This window comes from Microcaecilia unicolor, chromosome 7, assembly GCF_901765095.1.
Source record: "Microcaecilia unicolor chromosome 7, aMicUni1.1, whole genome shotgun sequence".
NCBI lineage: Eukaryota > Metazoa > Chordata > Amphibia > Gymnophiona > Siphonopidae > Microcaecilia > Microcaecilia unicolor.
This window is the reverse complement of record NC_044037.1, coordinates 106,029,409-106,054,176: the sequence shown is the minus strand read 5'-3', so window position 1 is coordinate 106,054,176 and position 24,768 is coordinate 106,029,409. Positions and strand designations below refer to the sequence as shown.

The following is a 24,768-nucleotide window of genomic DNA, read 5'->3' as shown; positions in this document are numbered from 1 at the left end:
TTGTGATCTTGGGCAAGTCACTTAACCTCCCATTGCCTCAGGTACAAACTTAGATTGTGAGCCCTCCCGGGACAGAGAAATATCCAGAGTACCTGAATGTAACTCACCTTGAGCTACTACTGAAAAAGGTGTGAGCAAATCTAAAATAAATAAATAACTTACAGTATTCTATAAACTGCGTGCGTAATTTGGAGACACACCCATGTCCTGCCATGCTCCGTCCACATGCATCTCCCCTTGCATTTGCGCACTATCGAACTTACACGCATCCTTACAGAATTAGTGCTTAGGGCTCTTACACGAATAAGTGCTAGTTTGGCAGATATACGTGCCCAAAGGGGAAATGGGACTTGATATACCGCCTTTCTGAGGTTTTTGCAACTACATTCAAAGCAGTTTACATATATTCAAGTACTTATTTTGTACCAGGGGCAATGGAGGGTTAAGTGACTTGCCCAGAGTCACAGGGAGCTGCAGTGGGAATCAAACTCAGTTCCCCAAGATCAAAGTCCACTGCACTAACCACTAGGCTACTCTTTCACTCCTCCAAAGGAGCATTCCACCTCAAGCGCATAGTTATAGAATTGCCCTTCATGTGTGCACACACATACCTCGCTGCTCTGCCCCAGCTCAATCCAAACTATGTTCCCTAAAAACGCCTAAGCGTGGATGCACAGAGGTTAAGTGCAATCTTTAGGTGCTCCTACTTTTTATACCTCTGCAATTTTACAACATCTATTTTCTCCTTACAAAATATGCTTTAGTTTAGTTTAATTATATGTAAAAAGTACTTGATATATTGCGCCTCCCTCCCACCTCCCCCATGTCTCCCAGTTGCTACCATAAATCCACAAAACACCCCTTCAGGCCCTTCCATAGTACAGTGAATATCACATCAGCAACATTTAAAGTAGAATACTGTATTTAGCGGTCTGACATTGGTAGATCTGACATCTACTGAAAGAAAGCACAGACAGAAACAGAAAAAAATAAACTGAGAAAGAGAGAAGATAACGTGAGAGAAAGACAAAGTAAGTGCTCACTTACTGAAATCTCCTTTTGCTTCTAAAACACTTACGTCCCAGTGCTCAAAACTCTGGTGCTGTTCAGTACAGCACCGAAAAAAACACTGCCACTACAGCGCTGCAAAACAACTTCCTAATACTGAATACTAATGACATGCACATTTAGGTGCGGTTAGCGTAGAGCATTAGGGAGTCCAGGGGTAGGAGTGGGCCTGGTGCACGTACTCAAGAATTGTGCGTTAAGCACAGCTCTTGAGCGCATGTCCAGAACCCCACAGGGAGATGAGAAGAAGTAGTGCTGGCTCTCATACCTGCTGGACATAGACACTTGAAAACTCAGCCATTGACAAAATGTGTATGTACACCAAAGTTACACACAAACTTTCCACTGTTACTTTGATTCTGCTCCTGTGTAATTTCAGTTGTTTTTAAACTAAAGGAGAAAATATCAACTTGGCATATTTTTCAAAATAAACAGGCACCATTCTTAACAAAAGGTAGAAAATATTTTTCCCTTAAAGAAGGATAATTGACATACCAGTTGGGAGCTTTTTCTATTTCTTCTTCTCCCATCCCAGCTTGCTGCCTATTTAGATACCCTGCCAGCTCCGAGCTGGCGTAGGGTTTACTGCGGTAGGTACGCCCTTGTTCTGCATGCTGGTTTTTAAGCATTGGGGGGGGGGGGGGGGGAGGAATAGGTTATAACCACCCTATGAATACATATGCATGTGATTTGCGTAGAACCGAGGCGCACTCCTTATTTCCCGCAGCAGGCACCTCTGAGCATTGTGCACTGGCAAATGCGGGCACTAATCCGGCACTAATGGCCTCTAGCACCCGCGTTTGCTTCTGAGCATCAGGGACTTAAAGGGCTAAGTCTATGGCAGGCATAAAAAGGCGTGGCTAAGAGCAGGACTTATGCGCATAAAGCTGTGTGTATAAGTGGAAGACACATCCATGCTCTGCTTACATGTATGTCCTCCTTGAATTTACACACTAATCCCTGAATTCTATATAGGGTGCCAAGTTTTGCATGCCCAAGATTCATAAGTAATTTATATTTAAACTATTTTTATTAGTTTTTGCACCTGTTATAACATTACAGACTTTCATAAAGCAGGCATCACAAATAGCCCGGGCTACAACATTCCAAATACATAACAATCCAACGAATAACAATGCAGTCCTATAACTGCCCCCCCCCCCCTTCCGTCCCCAAAACTCCCTCCCCCCCTTTCCTTTTTATAAAAATATCGATGTTACTACTATTATTGCCAGATAAACTTGCTAAGTGACCCCAGCAAGTCTCATCCAACATCAACGCGGCGTCCACTTCCTCCTTTACGATCATTTTACCACTGGTAACATCAATTAAATTACTAACCTACTCATCCCTCCCCCCCACCTTTCAGTCAATGCAGATACCTAACTGTGACCTCTGATATAATGGCTCTCTCCGCTTTCGCTCATGCTTTGTTCCAACCATACACACTGATTAACCTAAAGTGTTCCAAGACTTGGCTCCACGCCCATGGGGATATTTTATTCAAATAAGCCCCCCAAACCTTAATGAACCGTTGTCGCCTCTTTGGGATATTCCGGGCATCTCGCATTTCCCATAACGTAAGTTCATGGAGCTTGTTGCTCCAGTACCAATACGATGGGCCCGTATCTGCTATCCAGTAACTGAGGATACATTTTTTCCCCAAAATACAGAGTTTACTAAGGAAAATCTTTTCTTCTAAGGATTCCTTGTTCCATGCTGTCACAGAACTAAATAACACCCGTTCAAAGGACAGATCCAACTCTAGTAGCGCTTTAGAAATGTTAAGTAGTAGTAGTAGTAGACTGCCAAGAGCCCAACTCATGAACCGGAAGAGAGCTGACCAGAACCCCTGTATCACTCTGCATTGCCACATACCGTGAAAAAATGTAGCCCTCCTTTGCACATTTTGGGCATGCACTGGTTCCCACCACTCCCGCGTACCATGCTTGCTTTGCTGAAAAATATGCTCTATGTATAGTTCGAAAGTGACATTCCTGCAGTTCAGCACTATGCACCACCCTTACCCCTCCCTGGAGTGCTGCCAGTATCTTCCCCTCAACAATTCTCCTCCCCACCTCCTGACTCCATCGTTCAGCGATTGCCTGGACTGTTCTTCCAGTACGTTATGAAACCAGGATACCGATATTTGTCCTACTGCATCCCCAGTCAGAAATTCCCTAACACTCTCCCCAAATTCAGGGAGAAGGCTTATGGGTGGGAGCCCATGTATATAGTGCGAGAGTTGATGGTATGCTAGTTTCGCCAACAACCCCCCAGTACAGTGCCTCTCAAAGTCTAAGTAGGGTATAACTTTCCCATCCCTCTGTAAAAAATTCTCCAAAAGTATCACACCCTGCTTCCCCAGGTCTCGAAATATTTTGTTATCTCTCCCGGGTAGAAATTGTGCATTACCTGTTATGGGTAGCAGAACGCTGCTCTCTGAGCTGTGCCCCCAGAGCTGCGTCATTTCTCGCCACAAGTATCGTAGGGACTGTAGTAGGACACTATCTTTAACTTGTTTCGGGAGGTTGCTGAATTTGGGATGCAGAAGATAATTGATATGCCAGGGACTAAAATACACGTTTTTCAAGTGGATGTCTGTATAGGTAACCATGCCCAACACCCAATCCCTTAAGTGTCTTAAGAGGCATGCTTGATTGTATGCTCGCATATCAGGTATCCCCAGCCCCCCACTTACTTGGGTCCCCCTTAGATAGTCCCATTTGAGTTTTGTTTTTTTCCCCGCCCAACAAAATCGGGCTACTTGCCTCTGAAGTGTTTTCAGATCTTTTTTCCATAAGCGTATGGGTAGCGCTTGCAATGCATACAGCCACTTCGGGAACACCAGCATGCGATATAGATGTATCCTCCCCATAAATGACAACGGCAAGGTGGTCCATTTCTCAAACTGCGTCCTCGTGTCTTTCAACAGCTTGGAGACATTATATGTATAGATCTGTGCCGGCTCTAATGTTAGTTGAATACCCAAGTATTTAAACGACCCATACGCCCAGCGTAATGGGAACTGTTCCCAGTCCGCCCTCCTAATCTCTGGGCTCACCAGGGCTTCTGACTTCTGAAGATTTAAATGAAACCCTGAGAAATCACCATATTCTCGTATGCTGTCCGAGGTGTCCTAAAGAGGCCCTTGGATCTGTTATTAATACCAACAGGTCATCCGCGAATGCCGCTATTTTAAATTCCCTATCTCAGATGCGCGCTCCCTTTATGTCTGTGTTATTACTTATCTCCCTTATCAATGGGTCAAGTGTTAGGACAAAAAGGAGTGGGAATAGGGGACATCCCTGACGTGTTCCTCTGCCTATGGGGAACCAGTCCGAACCAATACCGTTGACAAGGACTCTCGCCTTAGGGTCAGTATATAAGGTTCGGACTGCCTGCAAGAAGAATCCAGTCAAGCCATAAGCTTTAAGTGTTTCAAATAGAAAGCCCCAGTCTACTGTACCGGAGCCACGTGGAGGCTGAGCGCCGAGACTCCCCGTCCTCCCCACTGCCGAGCTCTGAGAGTGATCGTGATCTGAGCTACCCCACCAGAGATCGCGAACAGATCTGCCCCATTGCTCACGAGGAGGTGGAATATCTCCTCTGGATGGGATTGAAATCCACAAAGATCTGGCAATCCCTGAACCACGTGGAAGCCGAGCGCTGAGATGCTCTGACCTCCCCCACTGCCCTCTTGCCACCGGAGGAACAAAGCGGCTGGAACAGAGAACAGCGTCACGGACATCGAGTGAGTCCTCCACTGAACCCGAACACACAGCCAAGGTAGTGACCACTTTTAGCTCGTCAGAAGCCATGTCCTTGGATCGGGAGATGCCTCCGCATAACGCTGGTCACCCAACCAGAGTGGCGACTACCACCGGCTCTCTCCAGATTAACGATATAACCCCCATTGCTACCCCAACTACCACTGGATGAACAGAGACACGAGGCGGCTAGTGAGGAAGTAAGCAGACGAGTGAAACGGGCCCTAGAGATGGCGACTCAACCACCCATCCGCATCCAGCGATCGGGCCCTACCGAGTCGTGACCATCCCAATGATTAGACTGCTATATCCTAACTTCTGCTCTGCAATCTGCTGGAAAGCTTATTTTAATTGCTTTAATGCTCAATAACTTCTGCACTGCAGTGTGCTGAAAGCTTACTCTAATTGCTTTATATGCTCAATAACTTCATCTAATCGCTCTAAATTGCGTTACTGGCTTTGTAGCATGTTGAACAAATGCTTTATATGCTCTAAATTGTAATCTGCCTATCATTCATCTCAGAGCTTGATACTGCATTTGAACTGCTATCTGTTATCTGCTTTATCATTCATCTCAGAGCATGTTTCTGCATTTAGAACTGCTTTAAATGCCCGCAATTTGCACCTTGAACTGTAATCTGCATATCATTCATCTTATAGCACCCTATAAGGACTGCTACTAACAACTCTATCTACTCCAAGCCATCTGTTCCAGCTTGTCCCTGCCCTGCTGCTCCACTGTATTCTACTCCAACTTGCCCCAGTACAGCTGTTCCAGCTTGTCCCAATCCAGTCCATCTATTACAGCTTGTCCCAATCCGTATGTCCATGGCCCCTTTACACGTTCTTTTCCTTGCCCTGTCCCTTCCTAACCTTGTCCCCCCCCTACCGCTGCCTACCGCAGGAACTCACTGCCCACCCATGTCCTCTCCTGTCCTGCTCACTACTGCAATACCCTACCCACCCCCGTCCCCCACCACCTCACCATCTCTCCTGTCCTCCTTCTCCTTCCTAGCTCTCAACCTTCAACACCTCCTTCCGGCCATTAACCCTTCCCCATTCCTCCTAAGCGCATCCCGTCTTTGTCGCCTTCGTCGCCCTACCTCCCCACCCTCCTACGCACTCTCTTGCTCCTACTCCTGCTTTCCCGCGGGAGACATCAATCCCAACTCAGGTCCCCTACACCTGCCCTCGTCTTATCTACGCATACGATTCCACGATGTCTCCAATCTCCTCTCTATTCCCCTTCTCCCCCCCTCTTCCCTCCCCTTCTCGTGTGCCTTGTGGAATGCACACTCGGTCTGCAACAAACTTTCCTTCACCCATGATCTCTTCATTTCCCGTTCCCTTCAACTGCTCGCCCTAACTGAAACCTGGCTCACCCCTGACGACTCTGCCTCAGTCACGGCCCTATGCCATGGAGGTTACCTTTTCTCCCACTCTCCCCGCCCAGTTGGCCGCAGAGGAGGCGTCGGGTTACTACTTTCGCCCTCTTGTAGTTTTCAACCCCTCATCCTACCGCAATCTCACTGCTTCTCATCCTTTGAAGTTCACTCCATCCGTCTATTCTACTCGCTGCCACTCAGAGTTGCAGTCATTTACCGCCCCCCCTGACAAGTCCCTCCCCTCATTCCTTACCGACATCGATGCCTGGCTCTCCGTTTTTCTTGAACCCTCATCCCCGTCTCTCATTCTTGGAGACTTTAACATACACGTTGATGACCCATCCGACTCTTACACTTCACAGTTCCTCACTCTGACCTCTTTCTTCAACCTCCAACTGAGCTCCACCACCCCGACTCACCAAACTGGCCACTGTCTTGACCTTGTCCTCTCTTCTACCTGCTCACCCTCCAATTTCTGCGCCTCAGCTCTTCCTCTCTCTGACCATCACCTGATCATCTTCACACTTCTTCACCCTCCCCCCAGTCCCGCCCAACACTAACCACTACTTCCAGGAATCTCCAGGCTGTTGACCCTCCCACATTATCCTCCACTATCTCTAATCTCCTCCCTTCCATCATGTCCTCCAAGTCTGTCGACAAGGCTGTCTCCACTTACAATGCCACTCTCTCCTCTGCCCTGGACACCCTTGCACCATCCATCTCCCGTCCCACAAGGCGTACTAATCCCCAGCCCTGGCTGACCCCTCGCATCCGATACCTTCGCTCTTGCGCCCGATCGGCTGAACGCTTCTAGAGGAAATCCCGCACCCATACCGATTTCATTCATTATAAATTCATGCTATCCTCTTTCCAGGCCTCCCTATTCCTTGCCAAACAGGACTATTACTCACAATTGACTAACTCTCTCAGCTCTAATCCTCGTCGTCTCTTCGCCACCCTTAACTCCCTCCTCAAAGTGCCCTCCGCTCCCACCCCCCCCTCACTCTCTCCGCAATCACTGGCTGACTACTTCCGCAACAAGGTGCAGAAGATCAACCTCGAATTCACCACCAAGCCTCCTCCTCCTCTTCACCCTTTAACCCACTCCCTCAACCAACCAACCCAAGCCTTCTTCTCCTCTTTTCCGGATATCACCGAGGAGGAAACCACCTTCTTTCCTCCTCGAAATGCACCACCTGTTCTTCCCCACCAACTTACTTAACACCATCTCTCCTACTGTCACCCCCCCCCCCCCCATCTGTCATATCCTCAAACCTCTGTCTCTCTCCACTGCAACTGTCCCCGACACCTCAAGCATGCTGTAGTCACACCTCTCCTCAAAAACCATCACTGGACCCTACCTGTCCCTCCAACTACCATCCTATTTCCCTCCTACCCTTCCTCTCCAAGATACTTGAACGCGCCGTTTACAGCCGTTGCCTTGATTTTCTCTCCTCTCATGCCATCCTCGATCTGCTTCAAATCCGGCTTTCGCCCTCTACACTCGACAGAAACGGCACTATCTAAAGGTCTGAAATGACCTATTCCTTGCCAAATCCAAAGGTCATTACTCCATCCTCATCCTCCTCGACCTCTCCGCCGCTTTTGACACTGTCAATCACAACTTACTTCTTGCTATACTATCCTCAATTGGGTTCCAGGGCTCTGTCCTCTCCTGCTTCTCCTCCTATCTCTCCCACCGTACCTTCAGAGTACATTCTCATGGATCTTCCTCCACCCCATCCCGCTCTCTGTTGTAGTTCCTCAAGGATCTGTCCTTGGACCCCTTCTTTTTTCAATCTACACCTCTTCCCTGGGCTCGCTGATCTCATCTCATGGTTTCCAACATCATCTTTATGCTGACGACACCCAGCTCTATCTCTCCACACCAGACATCACTGCTGAAACCCAGGCCAAAGTTTCGGCCTGCTTATCTGACATTGCTGCCTGGATGTCTAACCGCCACCTGAAACTGAACATGGCCAAGACCGAGCTTATTGTCTTTCCACCCAAACCCACCTCTCCTCTCCCTCCACTCTCTATCTCAGTTGATAATACCCTCATCCTCCCCGTCCCATCTGCCTGCAACCTCGGAGTCATCTTCGACTCCTCCCTCTCCTTCTCTGCGCATATCCAGCAGATAGCCAAGCCCCCTCCCTCCCCGTCTTCAAATCCTTACTCAAAGCCCACCTCTTCAATGTTGCGTTCGACACATAACCACTATACCTCTACTCAGGGAATCTAGCCTGCCCCAACTTCACATTTCGTCCTTTAGATTGTAAGCTCCTTTGAGCAGGGAATATCCTTCTTTGTTAAATTGTACAGCGTTGCGTAACCCTAGTAGCGCTCTAGAAATGTTAAGTAGTAGTAGTAGTACTCTATCGAAAGCCTTTTCAGCGTTGAAACTGATTAGCATTGCTGATGTTCCATCCTTCTGCACCTTTTCCAGCGCTAGCAAGATTCTTCTCATATTCTTTGCTATTTTCCGACCCCGTACAAATCCACTTGTGGTTCCTCTACCATTGAAGGAAGATATCTAGCCAACCTGTTGGCTAGCAGTTTAGCTAAGCATTTGGCCTCTGAATTCAAGAGTGAGATGGGCTGATATGACTCTGGGTGTTGAGCAGACTTACCCGGTTTCAACGGTACTGTTATGTGGGCCTGATTCATGTGCAGGGGCATAGAACCTCTCTGGACTGTGGAGTTAAAGACCTCCGCCAGTAATGGGCTAATTTCTGTCGGCAATAGCTTATAAATTCATTCCGCAGCCATCCGGACCTGGTGTTTTCCCCAAAGGGCTCTGCTTAAGCACCCACAGCACCTCATCTTCTGTACAATCTGCATTCAGCACCCCTAATCCCTCGGCCCCCAAATGTGGTAAGTCTACACTCGCTAGATAGGTCTCGCTGGGCGTAACCAGATCGTCTTGCGGTTTATATAACTGCTCAAAGAATGTTTTAAAGGTTTCGGAGATTTCACTATCCTTATGCTTAAGGTCCCTTGTTGACTCGCTAGGGTGAGTACCTTATGGTATCCTGCCTTCTTGCCCATTAACCATGCAGAAACCCCCCTCCTTATTCGAATATTTATAGAAGCGGTATTTATAGTATGCCAGGGACTTCCGAACAGTTAGGTGCAGCATCTCATTAAGGTTCTGCTGCGCCTCCAACAGTTGTCCTTGAAGCCTCTGTGAATGGTCCCTGCTGTATTGTTTCCTCAGCGAAGTTACTCTCTTTTCCAATCTAAGGATTTCCTGCTTTCTCACTTTCCGTTTGAAACTAGTATATGCTATGGTCTCTCCCCTGAGAACCGCCTTAGCGGTCTCCCATTAGAGTACCGGGTCAGTCCTATGGGCTTCATTATTACTTCGGAATTCATTCCAGCATTTGATCAAGTGAGGTAGGTATTGGCCATCCCGATAGAGCCAGACTGGAAATCTCCACGTGTAATCCTCCCGCCTCCCCCCCATCCACCTGCAGCCGCACTGCTACCCTAGCGTGGACCGAGACCACTATAGGGCCAATTTTAGCGTCCTCCACTTGTGTGAATAGCTCCCCTGTCACAAATATATAGTCAATACGGGACAGAGTGGGAGTGCGCTCCTCGAGAGGTGTGTATAATCTCGCTCAAGCGGGTTAAGAGTTCTCCACACATCCACCACATCCAATGCTTCCTCTAGCGCTGCTATGCCCCTCCGTGCCCTGGTCAGCTCCCTCCCCGCTGGTTTAGATCTGTCTAATGCTGGGTCTGCAGCCTCTTTAAAGTCTCCCCCCACTATAATAGGTATCTCTCCCAGACCCTGTATCTTACGAATAATCTGTGCAAAGAACTTCTTTTCAAATGTATTTGGTGCATAGATATTACATAGCAGCAACGGCGTCTGTCCAGCACTACTGACGCTACAAACATACTCTCCCCTTTACATCTCCTACTACCTTAACAACTTCTACATGTATGTCTTTCCGTATCAGTGTGATCACGTCTCCTTTCCCTCCCACAGCCGGGGATTCAAGTTATCTCCCACGCACCAGCGCTTCAACTTGGCGTGTTCTGCTTGTGGTAGATGTGTCTCCTGTAGGAATGCTATTGATGCCTTTTGGTCATTAAGGATTTTTTAGGATTTTTTGTCTCTTGACCGGTGAATGTATTCCCCCCACGTTCCAGGTTACAACCTGCAAGGGTGTCATTACGTCTCTACATGATTATCAGTGTTTCTATAAATTTTTCCAGCATTCTCATCGGGGAAATGTCCCAGCCACCACCTCCCCGGAGCTTCCTTTCCATCAATCAGCCTTTTATCCTCATATCCTGTCACATTCATATCCTCACTGCATACATACAATTGTACTTTAACCATCCTAAACCTCCCCCCCCCCCCAGTTTCCCCTGTCTGCCCCAACATCCCCCCTTCCCTCCCTCCCCCCGCCCCCCTCCCCCACACCCCTTACCCTACTCATGCCACTTGGCATAGACTCCCCCTTTCCAGAGATTGGAGCACCCTGGATCAAATTGTTAAGAGGGACAAGCCCTCCGTCTGTCTGTCCGATTCAAAGGTCTAAGTCTGTATTATTAGCTGCCTCTTCCAGTCCGCTCTGATTTCCCGCGCCAATCTAAGACTTCAAAGTCAACATCGTGCTCTTTAATCAAGTCCCCATTCCAATCTGCTGATATATCACAAGTCCAAAATCCTGGTTAGTATACTGTCCTCACATTCTCTCCGTACCACACTTCCAGCCACATCATTCCCAGAAAGTGTTATCATTTTTCAGTCTCCAGTTGACACCCTTTTTAGCTGGTCCACATAGGCTTTGGCCTCCTGCGTTTTCCTCAAAAATATGGGTTGGCCATTATCGATTCACCTTTAGTTTCGCGGGGGTATAAGAGACTGAATTTCTTCTTCAGGCCAAACAGCGCGGCACAGATGGGCGCAAATTCTTTCCGTGCTGCTGAAACTTTTAGTGAATAGTCCTGAAAGCATAGTACTTTTTCACCATGGTATTCCAGAGTCTTTCCTGCTCTCAAGATCTCCATTTTTGTTGCATAATTCAAGACTTTCAAAATAGTTACTCTGGGCCTTGTCGCGTGCTCCCTTCTGGGCCCCAGCCAGTGCGCTCTTTCGATTTTCAGCCTGTCCCCGAGGTCCGGGGCAGAGAGCGCTTCCGGCAGCCAGTTCTCCAAAAATTTAACAAGGTTTCTTTCTGGCAAGTTTTCAGGAAGCTCCACTAACCTCAGATTATTTCTTCTGGAGCGATTCTCCAGATCCTCCACCTTAGCTTCAAGCTCTTCCAGTCGGGCTGCCAATCTTGGCTATTCGTCCACCACCCTCCGTATGTCTTCCTCTGCCTGCCCCAGCCGCTGCTGCGCCTCGTGGAGGTCCGCTACCAGTGTCGCCTGCCTTTCCTCCATACCATCAAGCTTATCCAAGATGAGCTGCAGCTTCTGTCCCACTGCCTGCTCCACTGCCGCTTTCACCTCCTCTGTTATTTCGGCAGCCCAGAGCGAGCTTGGCATCGGGGATTCGAGCGCCACTTTACCCGCCATCTTGGATTCTCCGACCTTCGTCTTTTCTTTTGGATCGCGTCGGGTGGATTTTGATGCTATCGAGCACGGCTTAATGCGCTCTAGCACACTGTCGAGGCAGCGATCTTTTTACTCTTTTTCCTGGTCCGATTTCGTCGGACTTTGTGCCTTTAACGGTGCAGTCGTTTCGGGTGCTCCGGAGTAGTGCTAGCACGCGACCCTCGCTACTCCATTCCCCAACCGGAAGTCCTCATAAGTAATTTAATTAACGAGCCTTAACTATCATTATTGGGTGCTAACAACCAAGTATTGAAGTTAATTGGCACTCATTACAAGTTGTGTGCACCTCTGGTGCGCGCTATTCTATACGGCATGGCGCCTAATTCAAAAGGAGGTTGAATGGGGTAGACATAAATCACTTGTTACCTCTTTTATTAAGTAAATTTAAAACAAATCAGAGAAAATGTTTCCTCACTCAACATGTAATTAAACTCTGGAATTCGTTGCCAGAGAATGTAGTAAAAGCAGTTAGCTTAGTGGGGTTTAAAAAAGGTTTGGATGGCTTCCTAAAAGAAAAGTTCATAGACCATTATTAAAATGGACTTGGGGAAAATCCACTGCTTATGATAAGCAGCAAAAGAGAAGATACTTACCTGTAGCAGGTATTCTCCGAGGACAGCAGGCTTCATATTCTCACAAGTGGGTGTCGCCTGGTTCGGCATTTTGCCAAAGTAAAAAATAAACCTTTGTGGAGAATGAACCGTGCTCCACCACGCATGCCTTCCCGCCTGTCGTGCGAACGTGGTCTCCTCAGTTAATACTAAAGCAAAAAATAAACTGAAATAACAAGGAGACAACTCCAAGGGGAGGTGGCCGGGATGTGAGAATATGAAGCCTGCTGTCCTCGGAGAATACTTGCTACAGGTAAGTATCTTCGCTTTCTCCAAGGACAAGCAGGCGCCAATATTCTCATGTGTGGAAATCCCTAGAAACCAGGCTCACCCAAACAACAAACAGTGATTAATTGGGCCTCACACGGCGAGGACATTAACACGATTAACCTGAAAATATATACAGAGTGAGAGTGCAGCCTGGAACTGAATAAACGTCCTAGGAGGGGTGAAGTTGGATTCTAGACCGCAACAGATTCTGCAACACTGACTGCCCAAACAACTGTCACATTGAGTATCCTGTTCAAGGCAGTAGTAGGTGATGTGAATGTGTGGACTGAAGACCACGTCGCAGCCTTGCAAATTTCTTCAATAGAGGCTGACCTCAAGTGGGCTACCGATACAGCCATGGCTCCGACATTATGAGCCATGACATGACCCTACAAGGCCAGCCCAGCCTGGCATAAGTGAAGGAAATGCAATTTGCCAGCCAAATTGAAATGGTGCATTTCCCGATGGCAATCCCATCCTGTTCAGATCAAAAGAAGCAAAAAGCTGGGCGGACTGTCTATGGGGCATTGTCCGCTCCATGTGGTAAGACAATGCTTTCTTGCAATCCAAGATGTGCAAGCTGCTTTTGCCATGATGGGCATGAGGTCGGGGAAAGAATGTTGGCAAGACAATCGACTGGTTCAGATGGAACTCTGACACCATCTTCTGCAGGAACTTAGGGTGCATGCAGAGGACTACTCTGTTGTGATGAACTTAGTATAAGGTGCATCCACTACTAAAGCCTGAGCTAACTGACCCTATGAGCTGAAAGCCACCAAGAAACAACCTTCCAGGTCAAGTACTTCAGATGGCAGGAATTCAGTGGCTCAAAGGAGCTTTCATCAGCTGGGTGAGAACGACATTGAGATCCCATGACACTGGTGGAGGTTTGACAAGGGCTTTGACAAAAAACAACCTTTCATGAAGCAAAACAACTAGAGGCTTTCCAGAGATGGACTTACTTCTATAACCGTTGATGATAAGCACTAATTGAACTAAGATTACCCTTACTGAGTTAGTCTTGAGACCAGACCTCTGATAAGTGTAGAAGGTATTCAAGCAGGGTCTGTATAGGGCAATAAGGGGATCTAGGGCCTTGCTCTCATACCAAATGCAAACCGTCTCCATTTAAAAAGAGTAGCACCTTAGAGAAATCTTCCTGGAAAGCCAGCAAGAACCGGGAGACACCCTCTGAAAGACCCAAGGAAGTTAAGTTTAGGCTCTCAACATCCAAGCTGTGAGAGTCAGAGACTGGAGGTTGGGATGTAGAAGTGACCCTCTTCTGTGTGATAAGGGTCGGAAAACACTCCAATCTCCACGGTTCTTCAGAGGATAATTCCAGAAGAAGAGGAAACCATATCCTGCCTTGGCGAGGCAGAACGACCATGGAATCATGATCCCATGGTCTTGCTTGAGTTTCAACAAGTCTTTCCCACCAGAGGTATCGGAGGATGTGCATACAGAAAGCCTGTCCCCCAACTGATGAGGAAGGCATCTGATGCTAGCCTGCCGTGGGCCTGAAGCCTGGAACAGAACTGAGGGACCTGTGGATTGAGTTGAGTGGCAAAAAGGTCCACCATGGGGGGTGCCCCACGCTCGGATAACCTTGCAGACTACGCCCATATGGTTGCATTATCCCGCTCAGCCTGTTGGCCAGGGGTTATTTACGCCCACCAAATAAGTGGCTTGAAGAACATGCCGTGTTGACGAGCCCAATGGCACATCCGGATGGCCTCCTGACACACAGGGCGTGATCCGGTGCCCCCTGCTTGTTGGTGTAATACACTGCAACCTGACTGTCTATTTGAACTATAATAATTGATGAGACAGCTGATCTCTGAAGCCTTTAGAGCGTTCCAGATTGCTCAAGCTCCAGGAGGTTGATCTAAAGATTCGTTTCCTGAGAGGACCAAGCACCTTGAGTGTGAAGTCCATTTACATGAGCTTCCCAACCCAGGAGAGATGCGTCCGTCGTCAGCACTTTTTGAGGCTGAGGAGTTTGGAATGGAAGTCCCAGAGTCAAATTGGACTGAATGGTCCACCAGTGTAGAGAGCGTACAAGCTCTGGGAACATTTGAATGACATCTTGTAGACTTCCTGTGGCTTGAAACCATTGATCTGATCTCATGTGAAGATGAGTCATGGTGTAACGTACACGGTGGAAGCCATGTGGCCCAACAATCTCAACATCTGCTGAGCTGTGACCTGCTGAGAGGCACAAACCCTCGATGCTAGCAAGACAAGATTGTCTGCATGCGTCTCCGGGAGGTAGGCTCGAACCATCTGTATGTGAGAAGGGTTCCTATGAACTCCAATCGCTGACAGGGTGGAGATGGGGTAGTTTAAAATGAACCCTAGTAGGTCTAGCACCTGAATAGTCATCCGCATGGACTCCCGAGCACTGTCCTCTGAAGTGCTCTTCACCAGTCAATCTTTGAGATATGGGAACACATGGACTCCCAGTCTACGTAGCAATGCTGCAACTACTGCTAGACACTTGGTGAAGAACCTGGGAGTTGAAGCGAGGGTCAAAAGACAACACGCGATACAGAAAAGCAATGTGTTCCCAGTAGAAATCAAAGATACTTCTGGTGGGCTGGAAGTATCAGGATACGAGTATATGCATCCTTTACGTCTAGAGAGCAAGCCAATCATTTTTCTGAATCATTAGGTGAAGGGTGCCCAGGGAAATCATCCTCAACTTTTCGTGGACTAGACATTTGTTTCAGGGCCCTCAGGTCTAAGATGGGACGCATTCCCCCTGTCTTTTTCTGCACAAGGAAGTACCTGGAATAGAATTCCTGTCCTTCTTCACCTGGTGGAGTGGGTTCGACCGCATGGCCTTTAGAAGGGCGGAGAGTTCCTCTGCAAGTACCTGCCTGTGCTGAGAGCTGAATGAATGAGCTCTCAAGTGGGCAATTTGGAGGTTTGAAGAGCCATTTGAGGGCATATCCAACACAGACTATTTGAAGAACCCACCGGTCAGAGATTATGAGAGGTCACCTTTGGTGACAAATTTGAGCCTCCCCTTTACCAGCAACTTGTCTGGGATGCTTTGACTAGGGAGCAGCAGGGGCCTTAGGCGCACATAGTTGATATGAACGAGTGCACTGGGGCCAAGTAGGCTGACGAGCCGAAGGAGTGTACCTACGTCTAGAATAGTAGTAGGGACCACTCAGTGTCTTGCCAAAAACCCTCCTAGATGAGGTGGATGCAAAAGGCGCCCAGCGGGAGAAAGAAGAGATGGTATCAATGTGTTTCTTGATTTGGTCAGTGACCTCCTCAACCTTCTTTGTGCAATTCAGTTGGTGGAGTGCTAGGGTAATACACTACCTTGAATGACTTCCTTATGGAGGCTGTACATTACTCCTGATAAATGCAGCTTACTGGGAAAGCTATGCTTCATGGCTTGATATGGATCCTGTTCCAGGAGCTGACTTATAGCTATTCACTTGTTGGCTTCCCAGCTCACCAACATATCTCACTTTTCTAGAAGCTCAATACCTTTGGCACACATTGAGAATGCACCTACTTTTACGTGATCTACATGTGGATATTTTGGGGTATACAGCTTGACCAGAGTTGTGATATATGCACAAACATTTACACTTTTGAGCGCTATAATCATAGATGTCCTGTTATAAAATTAGCCCCATAAGGGCTAATAATATAAAGGCATTTCTGTATGTAAAGGCTCTTGTACAAATGGACAAGGCCTTTTTCTAAAATTGCCCTGTGGTGTACCTGTGTATAACTACACATGCTGATAGATGACGTTTTCTTATACATGTGTTGTGTATAGGTGTTCCCAGTGGCAGAGTTGCACACATCGCAAATGTAAATGTGTGTGTCAGCTAGAGGCCAACTGAACTGTTTTTTTCCTTTTGGCTAAAACCGAACCCGCAACCAAATTTTGTGACTCGGTTTTCAACAGGAACAGCAACTGTAAACGAAACCACGCGGAACCCTCTCCCTTCCTCTGAACAGCTCTTCTTCTGAGGCCTGGCCCCTGGAACAAAGGCAAGGGCCAACCAGTCTCGCAGAACAAAGGCAGGGCCGGACCCCCCCCCCCCCCTCAGGCTTACCTTAAAAGCATTGGTGATGTAGTGGGGGCAAGAGCAATTCAATCTTAACATGACTCGTGAGGACTGCTGCTTGAAGTCCCAGCAGCTGTGTTGACAATGGAGCCAGCAGGGGCAAGAGCAAGTGTGGATCGCTCCTGCCCCCACTGCTTTAAGGTAAGCCCGGGGGGTGCGGAGTCTTGTGGTTGGGGGAGGGCTTTGGACCTCGGATGGGAGCTGCTCCCGGGGTGGGGGAGAGAGAGAGAAGGGCTGCACCAGAGTTTTGGTTTCAGCCAAAAATTACATTTGTATTTTTAGCCGAAACTGAAAAGTACCAAATTAGGATTTCAGGTCAGTGTTGGCACCAAACTGAAATTCGGTCGGCCCCTAGCATCAGCATTTGTTCACTATTGCACTGGTACTGGCTCTCATTTTATAAAGACATGTAAGAGCCAGTATTGCCTTTATAAAATATATACCATTTTGCACTTCTCATATAGGCAACCCTGTTATAAAATCAGGCTCACAAGAGCACTTTGTGTTTGACTGTCAGGTTGATTTGTACAGGTTGAAAAATATGTGTGTACATTGCAAGTTTGGTGCTTCCTTCAGAATGTACCATTTAAATCTGCTTGGTTAATCCTTTTTATATCAGCTTCTATCTGCTGTGCTGCCAAAGGTTTCTCATGGGGAGTAATGTCTCCAAATAGGCTAGTTTTGCCCAAACCATGACAGTAATGAATCTCATTCCTAACCACAGTGCGTGGAGTTTGATCTCAGTCTCTCAAATTTACTGCTAACGCTTGCCATAGTATTTGCATTGCACCAAGAGAGCTTCCTTCTGGAGTTCATAAGATGTACATATAGACAATCTGTCAAGGTGTCCTTATAATCAAGCCTGTGGTAACCAATATGATAGAGGATATTTCTTTGTCTTTCTGCCACTTTTTTTTATTTTTTGGTCTCCAACTGCATTTTTTTGATACTTGAGGGAATTAAGCAACTGCTTGTTGTCCTGTGTTGTGTTGAAAACAGCAGAAAGCTTTCTAATTTTTGTCAGCCTAAACTCTCTTGAGCCCATGAAAGCCATGAGAAATTAAAATGAAATAACAGTGGAGCAGGAGAATAAGATTAGCTCAGGAGAATGAGAGACAACCACTAGTACTTATTTCTATAGTGCTACTAGACATATGCAGGGTTGCCCACATTACATGTAGGTACTTTTTCTGTCCCTAGTGGGCTCACTAAGGTGTGTGTTTTTATTGTTTGTTTTAGTACCTGGGACAATGGAGGGTTAAGTGACTTGCCCAGAGTTCCCCAGGATCTCAGCTCACTGCACTACCTTCAGGCCATTCCTCCTAATGGCCAGTAAAGTGAGCTGCATACCAACTGGCACTGCCAGAAGGAGACAAGGTAAATCAAAGTAGACCAAAGCATGAACCTGTAGTGTAGGAAGCAAACGCAGAGAAAAGGAATGGACTTGTATCTGAAAGATCTTAGCCACAGAATTCTCCCTGTGCCCCTGTAAGAATGCTCACAAAAGCAAACTGGATTCTTAATCTCAAGACCCTAAAATAGAGATTATACAGTGGCTATTAAGAGGGGCTGAGTACCTGGGAATAGCAGGCCAAATTTCATCAGAGAGAGAGGGAATCCCTGAGACCTCACAATACCAAGCAACCATCAGGAGAAAGAAGCAAAATAAATGTGCTGTGATGCGGTATGCCTGGAAACAAAGGCACTTCTGAAAATCAAAGGAGTAAACCCACTCTGTATTTCACCTGAGAAGACATACACAGAGGTTTAATTCCAACTGCAGTGTCTCTAACACTAATTCTTGGTGTTCTCTAAACACTAATTCCTTGGTGTTAAGTACAATCATGCATAAGCACAGGGGCAGCCTTGGCCATTAGGCCACCTGCAGGCTGGGGGCCTCAGGTGGCACTCTTACGTGAGCATCATCTCCCCTTCCTTCCTCCACCCCGTTCGTGGCATTTACCTGTTTCGTCACATTTCAAAAGTCGGGGGCAGCAGCAGCGATCCCATACGCTGCCGTGCCGCCAGCACCCATCTCTTCCCTTTACTGTGGCCGCCTCTCTAATGTAACTTCCTGTTTTGTCAGAGGTGGCCACAGTAAAGGGAAGAGGCGGGTGCCAAAACAACAAGGTAACGCCGCGGAGTGGAGCAGAAAGGGAGGGCAGTATGGCTTCTTAGCTCCGCCTCAGGCGGCAGCTTGCCTTGGGCCGCCCCTGCACAAGCAAGTGCTAAACCTCAGTCAGGTTATAAGGTACTCACTCCAAAAGGAGCTACTGGCCTTTTTACTATCTGTTCATTTATTTATTTGAAATGTTAACTGCTCCTAAAGCACTCTACACATCCTGATTGTTGGTGTTCAGAGAGCAGCCTAAAAATCTGACCAAGTTACTCCACATAACTAAAAGACTGTGGACTGGAAGACTCCATCTCTCCCTCCACCGCCAAAGTTCCAGCAACATGTGCAGCACAAGCTGAGGGACTGTTAATGGTTACTATGGAAATCTGAAAATTCTAGAACTCTATGCACTCACTCACAGGTGCCAAACACTGCAAAGCAGGGTCACCAACTCCGTGGTTTTCCCACGGGATTGGGTGACTTTTTTTAGGTGGCCGCAGGCAATTTTTACTAGTCACAGGTTGTGACTTTGTAGCTGGTTTTGGGATGGTCCGGAAGCCACTCAGCCCACCCCGTGGCAGTTGGCCGATTGGCTCTGGATCTGTCTCTATGTCAAATCTGGAGCCGGAATGAGGCTTTGTGCATCTCAAACCTCATTCTGGCTGCAAATTTGACCAATTGGAGGTGAGGTGGTGATGAGGTCATCAGCTGATGACTCATCATCATGCTAGTGGTCTGGAGTGGACTGGCGCATCGGGAGTGGCTTAGTGGAGCGAATGATCTGGTGCGGGAGGTAATGGTGCTGGGGCCGCTTGACAACAGTGATCATAATATGATCGGATTTCATATTAGCTTTGAAGTAAGTATACATAGGAAATCAAATACATTAGCGTTTAACTTTAAAAAATATTCCGCGTATTAAAAAGGAGGACGGAAGACCAAATTACAGCCGGCGTGGTTAAAAAGTGAGGTGAAGGAAGCTATTAGAGCTAAAAGAAAACCCTTCAGAAAATGGAAGAAGGAACCGACTGAAAATAATAAGAAATAGCATAACGAATGTCAATTCAAATGCAAAGCACTGATAAGGAAGCCTAAGAGGGACTTCAAAAAAAAGATTGCATTGGAGGCAAAAAGACCTAGAGATGAGAGTAACTAGTGAGGTAATTAAATCTGCTGATGACACAAAGTTATTCAGTCATTAAATCGCAGGAGGATTGTGAAAAATTACAAGAGGACCTTAAGAGACTGGGAGACTAGGCATCTAAATGGCAGATGACATTTAATGTGAGCATGTGCAAAGTAATGCATGTGGGAAAGAGGAACCCGAATTATAGCTACGTCATGCAAGGTTCCACGTTAGGAGTCACAGACCAAGAAAGGGATCTAGGTGTCGTCGTTGATGATATGTTAAAACCTTCTGCTCAGTGTGCTGCTGTGGCTAAGAAAGCAAATAGAATGTTAGGCATTATTAGGAAAGGAATGGAAAACAAAAATGAGGATGTTATAACGCCTTTGTATCGCTCCATGGTGCGACCGCACCTCGAATATGTGTTCAATTCTGGTCGCCGCATCTCAAAAAAGATATAGTGGAATTAGAGAAGGGCGACGAAAATGATAAAGGGGATGGGACGACTTCCTAATGAGGAAAGGCTAAAGCAGCCAGGGCTCTTCAGCATGGAGAAAAGGCGGCTGAGGGGAGATATGATAGAGGTCTATAAAATAATGAGTGGAGTTGAACGGGTAGATGAGAAGCGTCTGTTTACGCTTTCCAAAAATACTAGGACTAAGGGGAATGTGATGAAGCTACAACGTAGCAAATTTAAATGAATCGGAGAAATATTTCTTCACTCAACGTGTAATTAAACTATGGAATTCGTTGCCAGAGAATGTGGTAAAGGCGGTTAGCTTAGCGGAGTTTTAAAAAAGGTTGGCCGGCTTCCTAAAGGAAAAGTCCACAGACCATTATTAAATGGACCTTGGGGAAAACCCACTATTTCGGGATAAGCAGTATAAAATGTTTTGTACTTTTTTGGGATCTTGCCAGGTATTTGTGACCTGGCTGGATGGGCCACTGTAGGAAACAGGATGCTGGGCTTGATGGACCTTTGGTCTTTTCAGTATGGCAATACTTATGTAGACACAGCAGTTGAGAGCAGAGGAGCACAGCAGCCACGTGGGAAGAGGAGGCAGAACAAGCAAGCAAGCACGCTTGCACAGGTGGGATCCCCCTACTCCTACTCCTCAGATGGCTATCTTTGGGCTTCTTTATGGGTATGGGTTGAGATGAGGAATTTTTACCCATCTGGCAATCCTGCTGCAAAGCTGAATAAAGCTGTGATGAAATACAGCTTACCACAGCCCTAAGCTGAGGGACTGTTAACAGTTACCATGGAAACCTGAAAATTCTAGAACTCCATGCACTCACAGATGCAAAACACTGCAAAACTGAAATAATGCTGCGATAAACTACTGCTCACTTCTGCACAGTTTAAATGATAAAATACACCTTACCACAGCCAAAGGAGAGAGAGCTTTGGGAGGTTTTGACCTATACTGACAATAATCAAGCCTGCCACACGAAAAAACGAGAACAAACTGTTCTAATGCTTGAAAGAGGCACACACTTTCACAATGGCAGAGTACTGACACAGAGGTGGGGGGGGGGGGGGGGGGGGGGGGGAAGCAAAAATACCAGAACAGAACATAGAACTCACCACACTGTCTACTAAAGGAAGCTTCAATGATCCGGGTGGAGGTAAGATAGAGACCTCAGAGATGTACCTCTGCTGCTCTCCTTTTTTTTTTTATTTTTATTGTATTTGCAACAGGAGCTAGAGTCAAACAAGGCACTCAATTGATAACGAGATATAAGCATAGGCGGTCGGTGGCCCAACTGTTTGGGGAGGCTAAAGGGGGCGGGGTTAGGGGGTGGGGCCAGGGGTGGAGCCTAAATCCATAATTTCTGATAACACAGAGAAAAAAATAAAACTAGAAGTCACAATTAATACCGTTTATTAAATTTAGATATTAGATATGTACCATATGTCAAAGAATAAAGTGGTTGCTCAAAGCATATACTAACCACAATCGCTCAACTGCAAAACACTATGCACAACTTTGTGCAAAAACACACTCAGAACCTTACTGTACCATAAATATGACACTGGGCAGAACTTAATACACCATTAGGGGCTTATAGCCCATTTAGTTATGTTTAAACAAAAGAGATCTGCATTAAAAAAATATTTATTTTTATTTTGACCTATAAAACCACTTGTCCCTGAAACATGCCTAAAAACAGAATAATTTATTTATTACATTTGTACTCTGCTCTTTCCTACATACAGCAGGTCCAGTGCAGCTTACATAGTAAAACTTATGCAACACTTATGCCCTGCAGCATCCTAACCCTTCTAAAAAAAAGTCTGCACTGAAGAAGACAGACAACAATGGGCCTCAGCATGGGACTGTGCTCAAACCTCCACACTGCATTTTATTGAGCAGTAACAGATTAGGAAAGGGGAAGAGGCTGGATATCTGGGGCAAGAGGAGAGGTGGTATGCTTTGTGAGGGGATGGGGTAGTTAAGAAAATGGACAGGGAAGGAGAATGGAAATGATGAACAAGGTGAGTAAAGAGATGCTTGAAGCTGGGGGGGGGGTGCTGAACATAGTGGTGGGAGGTAATAGGAAAGATGATAGACACTGGGAGAAGGAAGGTGGATGTTGGGCACAGAAAGAAAGAGGGAGAATGGACGTGGGGGGTGGGATCCTGAACCTTGGGGTAGAAAGAGGGAATTGCTGGGTATGGGGGGGGGAGAGGACATCCTGGATATGGAAAAGAGAAGAAGTGGAGAGTGGCTGCTGCTAGACCGGAGGGGGGGGGGGAATAGCTGGAGGTTCGGATCGGAGCCGTATAAACATATTCAGGCCAGTTCTCTCCTCTCCCCCGTGGGGCCTCCAGCCGATCCAGCTCTGAATAAACCCGCTGAGAGGCTGCCAGTACCTTCACATGCTCCTTCCGCCGCCATTTTTTCCCGCTTCCACCGCCTCGGTCCGATTTCAAGCTAGGCGCCATTTTCCCCACTGCTCACCGCTTCCGCGATTCAACCACAGTCAGCCTTGTTCTGCCAGCGTTGGGGCTTCTCCTCAGGCGCGTCCTGGACAGAATTCCCGCCTACTCTAACGCAACTTCCTCTTTTCCACAGAGGTGGGAGTGAGACGCGCCTGAAGAGAAAGGCGGCCCCAACGCTGGCAGAAGGCTGACTGTGATTGAATCGCCGGTGCCAAGGAAGAACTCTTCAGACTTCAGGGCAGTAAAAATGACGGTCACGGTGGCAGCAGAACAAACACAAGGAGGAGATGCAAGACAGGCGGCGATCATGGTTGGACTGGGGAGGCTTAGCCTCCCCAAGCCTCTTATACGGGGCGCCTATGGATATAAGCCTCAAACAACTCTTCCACACTCGTGTCCACCCACTGCTTTTTGGAAGGGGGGGGGAGTAGAAACGGATCCCTGGGACGTCAGCTAAGGACTCTGCAGAGACTGCCCATCCTCTTGAAGTAGGCAAAAAGCCTTGGACATGGCAAACACAAAGTCCGGAGAAATATCCATCCCAGAAGCCTGAGGGACTAACGAAGACTCCAGGCCAGGTACCAAAGATATGGACAGCAACCATGAAGCTGATTGGGACCCAACACAGATGGCAAAACGGCAGCAGGTCCCGCCAAAATCAGAACCACCAACTTCATTGAGCGCTCGCCTGGCACAGCTGCAACCGCACCAGCAGAACCTACCTGCGAATCTGCTGCTGGCCCCAAGTCCTTGCCTACACAGGCCAAACAGTGCCCCGCTGAATCTATAGCACGCCGCTAACAGACTACACAGTGCTTCAGGTGCTGTGAACTCATGGCACCCTCAGCAACACACGTGGACCACAAGGCCACACTGCCACCAGGACATCCACACGGTACAAAACTGAAACAGCCCCGGGAAAGGCAGGAGATTGACTACTTGCACTGTTCACTGTTTCTGCTGATAGATAATATATATATTTTTTTTATATCAAGTTGTGGAAAGATCTCCAACAAGCATGGCCAAAGGCAAACTCCTCAGGCACTCAAGACTGCCTGTCCACCGTCAGAGAAGGACAGCTGAGGCTCTTATACCCAAAACCAAGGAGGAGGAAGGGAAAAGGGACTCAGCAACCCGAGTGCGACACCCCCAGGGAACACAGAGACCCCCACGGGCCTCAACTCCAGTCCAGCAGCAGCAGATAGAAGGGAGTTGGGATCAACTTTGTTTTGGAATACAGTTCTTTTATCTCTTCAGAAGCCCCAAAAGGCATAAACAAAACCCAGAAAGGGAAAACAAAACATCCTCCCAGGGACCAAAACACCAAATAGGACTGAATAGGCTTACCACTGTTACCATCTGTTGAAACTGAGAACAAACCGATTTTCAGGGGACTGCACAGCTTACTTATACCTATATCTGAAACTCTGTGGTTCTCAGTCTCCATCTGCTGGTAGGAGTGCGTAACCCATCTGTGACAGTCAAGAGGGATGCTACAGAATTAAATTTAATTAAACTTTACATGTGTAAATTTAGGCATGAGATCCGTGCCTCAATTTTACGCACAATGTGACAAAGTGGGCCAGTGGTGTAGCCAGACAACCAATTTTGGGTGGGCCTGAGCACAAAGTGGGTGGGCCCAAAATTTTCTCTCTCCCCCCTCTCCCCCAGCACTTCCGAACTCAAAATATAAATACTTTAGCTGATGAGGATCCCCAATCTCCGTCAGCTGGGGACCTCCACCAGAGATGGCCAGAACTCCTCCCCACCAAGCCCAGCAAGCAGTAGCAACTCCTCA

The 24,768-nt window shown here is 47.3% G+C and overlaps 1 protein-coding gene across 1 annotated transcript in view; it reads right to left on the bottom strand.

The window, feature by feature from the left end:
- Nucleotides 1-24,768, bottom strand: part of KCTD13 (potassium channel tetramerization domain containing 13) — an 81,561-nt gene that overhangs the window by 35,777 nt on the left and 21,016 nt on the right. The window lies entirely within an intron of this gene.